General features: G+C 32.1%; 1 pseudogene; it reads right to left on the minus strand.

Moving 5' to 3' along the window:
- Positions 1-7,709, minus strand: part of LOC106459934 — a 107,758-nt pseudogene that overhangs the window by 67,002 nt on the left and 33,047 nt on the right.

Consider the following 7,709-nt stretch of genomic DNA (forward strand, 5'->3'; position numbering starts at 1 on the left):
ATAAAAAATAAACATTAAAAACAAGAAATAAAATACTTAATCAATCTTCTTTTTTTCTTGCTGTCGATTGTCAAAGAGAGTTAACCCTAATTTTTTTTATACTAATGGTAGTAATGCACTTAATTTTAATTTAATTAAATAATGCACCAAAGAAAATAGACTAATAACATGCAAAAAGTAGACAAATTCCCTTACCCCTCAAAATTTTTCTGGCTTTCTAACTATGCAACAAAAGCTGTTTCAAGTTCATCCTAGCTAGTCGTTAACTTTCTCAGGGGAACGATGTTGGTATTCTTGAGTGAAATTGACATTTAACCATTCAGAACATAACATTATACAGTATGTCATTTGACAGATGAAAACCTTGAGTTTCTATTGGTTATAGGTAATATATAATCAAACGTAAGAGAGAACTATTAAGGAATTCTGAAAGAGAGGACGTGACAGTTAGGTGTGGCAGAAGGGGTCTGATTTTCTAATTGATAGCTCTGTAACCAAACAAAATTGAAAACTATAAAAATTATGGTTTTTATAAGCAATGATGATTTTATACAGAGTAATTTATGTTTAATTTTGTACTCTTTCAAGGGGTAGTGGATAAAATAGGGAAGATGACATGCTAAGAGAAAATGTGTCATGTGAGTCACACTAGGTGAAATTCAGAACAAAGGAAAAGTAATCTGAAAGATCTTTTGGGATATCAAAGAAAATTATGAAGAAACACTAAGAGAATCTACATTTCTCCCAAAGATCTCCATAAATCAGAAAACAAGTAAGATATAAAGCATACAGTGAGACAAATATTCTCAAAAGCTTAGGTGAAAACCCTACCAAATTTACAGTTATAATGTGCAACACAAGAAAGAAGATTGACCATGGTCTTATGGTGTCTTAGTTACTGGAATACACACGATAAAGCATGTTGTTGCTATAGATTCTAAAGTAATGCCCAAATAAATGTCACTGATCATGGATTTGGAGTTAAACTTGAATTGTAAAAATGAAGTACAAAAACCAAAATAAGGCAATTCAGAGTATGCGTGTATATTCTATGTCTTGTCATTTGGCAGATGTGTATTAAAGTGAACTGTTTATTAGAACTCAATAATTCACAACCTACGATACCAATGTAAATATTTACAACACTTTGGGCTTACATAAGGCCAAATTTTAAAGAAATTAAGCACTATAGCAAATTCTCTCATAAAAAAAAGTTTAAAAACATAATGATTTTCAGGCTCACTTCTGTAAGAAGGGTTCTCTAGCCTCCTATGCTTTGGTATTGCTCCTTGACTGTGACAGGAAGATACTTCAAGAGGTGTAGTCTCATCAGGAGAAGAAAGAGTACTGTCTGATAAACGTTCTCCTTGGTTTTGTTCCAGGAAAAGACCATCTTGATCTTCTGCTAGTTCTGTCCCTTCTTCTAAAAGTACAAAAATGACTATTAATAAATTAACTTCCATTGAAAGCAAGCTACAGTGTACCTACTTAGATCAAAACTAAAAACCAACCCAGTAATGAGTATAGCTAGTTCAATATACTGTTCTTACATTATTATTTATAATGATTAAAATACAGTTTCATCAGTTGACTACTCTCAGTTTGAGTGATATTGTTGGCCATAAACCCAATAATGTCTCTCAAGATTCAGCCAGCGTAGGACATTTACATTAGTCTTAAATTCACATACAAAGCAAACAATGTAAAATAATCTCTATAATAAAAATATAATAGTAAAAATTAAAAAAATTATAAAATAGATATTCTAACTAATACTGTTAATGAAAATAACATTAAAGAATAAAATAGTGTACTTCACTTCAAGTTAAAAGTGTTTTACCCACCAGCAACATTACATATTTTTTCCTTCAAATCAATTATTTTATAGTAATAATTATCAAAGTTTGTACCTCAAAAATAACTCATTAACTTTCACTTCATCTTTTCTACTGTAAACTTCTACAATCAAAACAAATTTCATAATATAATTTCAGACGAGAATTTCCACATGTAAAACTTACCAGAACTCTGTCCAGAATCTGTACCAAACAACCATTCTAAACCAATCAAACTACTACTATTAGATGGTGCTGGAGATGGTAACTGAATCCTTCTGGACTTAAAAAAAGATGTATCCTTCTCTTGGGAAGTATCCTTCCCATGATTTTCTCTAGACTGGTACACAAGTGTAAAGTGACTGTCAGTACTGTCTGGCAATGAAATGGACATTGTTTCACTTGATAGCGAGGACACCTCACTACGTGAATGTCTGATCATTTCATTATTATCTATATCTGATGACATGGCTTCTAGAAGAGGATGCAAAGAAGATGTATTACTTGTATATGGCAGTTCTAAACTATTATCTTTGGCACTGGTCTCATCCTTGCTGTCACTTTCACATCTGGTTGAATATCTTGCTATTTGAGATGGGGAAGTTTGACCTAATAGTTCTTCAGCCATTCCCAAAGAATGCCTACTACATCCTGAAAATGTTCTTAAATGTGTAGCTTCACCCCGACTATTAGAACCATGGCTTGAATGAGAAGCATCTAAAGAATGATGTCTGAATAAGGACTGTGAGGTTGGAGACACAACTTCTTCAGGACCAGGGCTAATGCCACCTTGAATTTCATCACTATGTTCCACAATTGGCTTAATAACTTCAGTGAAACATGGTCGTAGAAACTCCACACTACGACGTGGAAGTCCTCCACTACTACGACTTATTGCCTCCAGGCTAACAGGATGAGATGGTGGAACTGATGGGCTAGACTTTTCTGGACAAGTTTCAAGTTCACTCCTTGCACGCCGCACAACTCGCTTCTCTCTACAGCCTAAATGTTGGCTTCTTCCTCGACTTCGAGCAAGCTCAGCAGCACATACACTGGGATCATGAGACATGTACCCAAGTTCAACAGAGCCTGTCCCTTTCAAGTAATCATCAGAACAGTAACTAGAAGAAAGGCTGAAAGCACTAGCAGGCAGATAAGTACCATGCCTGTGACCACTGGGATTGAAATACATTGACGAAGTTGATGGATTGGTGTCTTCAGGATGCTCTGGGAAATATAAAATATATATATATATATATATTTACACGTGAATATATGAAAACCTATGTAAATCACTAGAAACTCTTACTAAAATAACTTAAATACAGAAGAATTATTACCATAAATAAAGCCATTGATACACAAATTCATCAATGTATTGGTTTTTGACACTGTACTTATCTTGATAAATACTTTAGTAAACGTCTACATATATGAAGTTCTTTATTCAGGTTTTGGATAATAATAACACACAATAAAACACACTTAGAGGTGTAACTAGAAGAGAAAAGCAAAGCTGTGATGAGTCTGGTCAGCAGAACAAATCTGTGACTACAGGCTTATTTATGATAGCTGATCCTATAAAAAATTCTCACAAAGTACAGGAAAGAAGATGGGAAAACAAAAAAGTATGAGTTAGTGATGAATCACACAATACTGAGGATTCAAGGAATCTTTTATGTTAAAGAATTAAAATATCTAATCATAAACTTAATACAAAATCAGCTAGGAAGGGTGATAGAAGAAAATTATCTAAATATCCACCAATGTCAAGCCAGATGGGTGAAACATATGAAATCTAACTGAAGACGTTCCAAAATGTTTCTCTTAATGTTTTTCCCATGATAAATTGTATTGTCGACATAACCATGAAGAGGAAAAGATATATACATACATGTAAACAAACACAAAGTAAAACTGCTAAGTTAAGCTGAAAATTTTACATACCAGAAGGTTTATTATGTATTTATCTACAGGCTTATGAAGACAAGAAAAAGAACAATTTTTTGCAAAATGTGCATATTCTTGAGAGCACTGAAGAGGATCTAGAACACAGGCAAATACATGAAATAACGTCTGAAAAAATGACAATTTGACAAAGGATATACAAAACAAAGTGTAAATTGAACTTAGTTTTCATCTAATTTAAACTAGCCATTGTTTATATACTTAAAATTCTCTTGCAAATCTCTAAAGCTCTGTTGGTAGAAACTACTCTGATTTTTATACCTAACATTTGGTAACCATTTCTTTGCCACAAAAAGCAACATCATGTAACATAAAACTTGGGGGGTTACCTGTGTTAACATGTCTGGATTAGCTTTATTTTGTATGCTTTATATTGGTGACGAAAACGATTTTTATATCAATCATTGCAAAGATGTAATGAACTGCAAAGTACTTCACGATAGTTTCAATTTTATGTAATAAACTGTTTAGCAGAATTTCCAGTTTAGAACTTATAAAATATCCTCACTTTAATTAAATTTAATCTTCTGAAGGACAACTACAGATTAAGATAATTAAAATTAGGGTTTGAATAAATTGCAATTATGGTGTAACTTTTTCTGATTACATATTTCTTGCCATACTATGTCATCTTAGGATTCTGTATTCAATAAAGTTTATGAATAACACAAAAGAGTAAAAAGACATAATATTAGATGCCATAAAGTAATATAAATTAATAGCTATAATTTATCTTTAAAGCCTGTGACATAAGTGTTTTATATGTATTACATGGTATATTGATGTAAAAGTATCATATTTACAAATTCCATATTTTACAGATCTGCATAATTGTAACAAACATCCAACTGGTGGTTTTTGATATTCAAACACCTCACAGCTGTATCTACACTGAACCAAGCTGATCAAATGACAAAAGTTAGATATAGAAAATACCACACATCTGTGATTAATATGGGAACATAATACAATATCTAAGTTCATAAAAATAATGATGCAAAGTAATAAAGTTTTTTTTTAATCACAGATGACAACATAAAGAAATTACACATAAGCAGAGATTTAACTTTTTTCTTTAAAAAATCTAATACTGAGTCAAAAATTTAATGATGACGAAAACTGGTCTGATAGTAATTAAAAAGACATACGATTATAACAAACTGGTCTAAGAATGAGTCAAAAGATATATTATGGTAAAAACTGGTCTGTAAAATAAGAGCCATGTTATTTGGATTTTAGTTTTGCAAGTGGTGAATACTGTGAAAACACAGTCACACAAATATCAAACTGTATTATAAGTGTTTTTTTGTTTTTTATTACTGAAACCACAGAACAAAGCAATCAATACTTTAATTCATAATCATATGATAGTAATGGATGAATGAATATTCTGGAAAAAAAAACATTTAATGTACCATAAAAACAGTCATTCTGTAGTTTACAAAAAACACCAAAATCCTTCACAACCAACACCTAGAATTTACTTTAGCATTTACAACCTTTTCATTTCCCTGACAGTTTGCTGTGTCATACAATACTTCACATCAAGGAAAGCAATTGCACATCTCCACTGGAACAAAAAATGACTGCAGAATAAGAAAGCCTGTATTTACAACTGGACTAGTCTACATTATTTTGGGATGATGACCAAAACCTGTCAGCCCAGCACAAGTCATAAACCGTATAGACAAAAGCTATTCATCTCCAAACATATTTTCTCGAATAATTTATATAAATCTTTATTAATACTCTTAACATTGATTTTGTGGTTATAAAAGTTATTAAACAACACAGATTGTATTTCTCACCCCACTATACTGAAAACTCTGATTGGGTTACAGCTGTTAATATAATAAATTATAAAGTTACAACTTTTCTTTTGGCAGCAGTTAAATAGAGCCAAAGAAATTGTGTGTCAAATTTTACTTTAACATCTTTTTTTTATTTGCCAGAATTACAAAAATGGAACACTGGAAGCTTAACAGTTATTTTGTTAATTGCAACTCTTATTAGTCTTCACCCAATGACTACAGCACAGTTTTACATACTAATTAACATTCTATTATAAAAATACACTGTATATACATACAACTACCTAAAACAATTCCAAAATCCAACTTAACAGAAAAGGGGATTTTTATTGAGATTTAACATTTTTTGTCAAAACCAAAATTTCAAAACTCTTTACCAATTGTTACACAGGGAGTTGTAGAACTTGCTTCTTCCTCTCCTTTCTTTTCTTTTGATTTTGTTGAATGATCTTGTTTCTTTCTACTTGATTCTGCACCTTCCACTGAACCAAAAAAAGAAAATAGATGAGTGCTAAGTTTTTACTGTTTAAAGTATGCAATAAAGGAAAGTGTACCCCAATTTGTATACAAAACAAAAAACTGTTTAAACACCACCTGAAAAGATCATATACAAGAAATTCTATTTCAATAATTTTGTTTCTCTCTTGAGTATTATCAGCCATGTGATTAAAATACAAAACTTCTATGTATTTAAAACCTTAATATAGATCTTAGAATAACATGCAGAAACTTAAAATAAACCCTGCAATAAGTTTTTTGGCATCAGATGTTGACCACATTTATTCTTTTTATTTAGCCGCTCATAGAATGGTTCTGAATTTTTCAAGTACAAATTTTTAGCTCATAACTCTGTCATCTTTGGACTGATTTGAGATCCAATTAGAGTTTTGGACACAGGAGGTCAAACCCTTTCAATTGATGTATTTCACCACACCCAAGGTCTCATAGATTAATTTACTCTAATCCTGCCTGGTAGAAATTGAGTATATGTGAGCCCCATGCTTGGTATTGTGAGGACACAAAAATATAGCTAATAAAAAGAAGAAAAGAAAAAAGTCTCATAGAATAATTTACCCCACTCCTGCCTAAAACAATTTAAAGTGCCATGGCTATTGAAGATTCCCTCTTGTTTACATAATTTCTAACTCAATTAGTTTCAGATTATGAATGTTGTTAAATTTGTTCTGTTATGGTAAACTTCCTCAATCTTTGAAAGATAAAATATCTCCTATCTTTTAATAATGCACATGAACTTTTTTTTATAATGTTAGCTTCTATCTAAGAAAAAAAAACTGTCAGATTCACTTGTTACTTTATGACCTTATTCCAATGTAAACTCAAGAAACTGTTAGCTTTCGTCAAATGAAGGTGGTCTACATCTACCTGACCTATAATTTATCTTACATCGATCTGTACTTATTCTATGTGTTCATATGATAACAATCTTCACCATCATGAGGCAAGAAAAGAATAATCTCTCACACACAGAGTGAAATTGGTTGCATTACAACTGTCCCATGTGATAATACACACAATTCCACTTCTAATCAAGTTTTGCCACAAATAGCATCACCTAGATTAAATTTCATACTTGCCTTAAACAAGATCTATCAGGTTCTGAATTAGAACTCTTGAGAAAGTTAAAAAATATTATTAAATATAAATAGAGAGTATGAAGGAATAGGTTATGTGATATCTGCATTGGTACTATTCCTGAATGGAAACAATTTAAAACATATCTAGTAGATCTTCCTTTCGCTTCGTGGAGTTCGTTGATCCTTTGGGATATCGTGAGAATCATCTCGTCAATTTTAGATTGTGAAATTTTCGGCCACTCTTGCTTCAAAACTTGGAGTAGATCGCTCTTCAAAGTGGGTTTTTTTGGTTGTTTCTTGACTTGCCGGTCGAGTATGGCCCAGAGGTTTTCGATGGGGTTCATGTCAGGAGATTGGCTCAGCCAGGGCAACTGCTGGATACCATTTTTCTTCCTGCCACTTTTTGGGTGTTTCTAGCAGTGTGACACGGTGCTCCATCTTCCTGGAACACGTTGTGTTCTTGTCCACGAAACCCGAGAAATAAAGTGACAAGAGTCCTT

This window comes from Limulus polyphemus, unplaced genomic scaffold (assembly GCF_000517525.1).
Source record: "Limulus polyphemus unplaced genomic scaffold, Limulus_polyphemus-2.1.2 Scaffold684, whole genome shotgun sequence".
NCBI classification, from domain to species: Eukaryota; Metazoa; Arthropoda; class Merostomata; order Xiphosura; family Limulidae; genus Limulus; species Limulus polyphemus.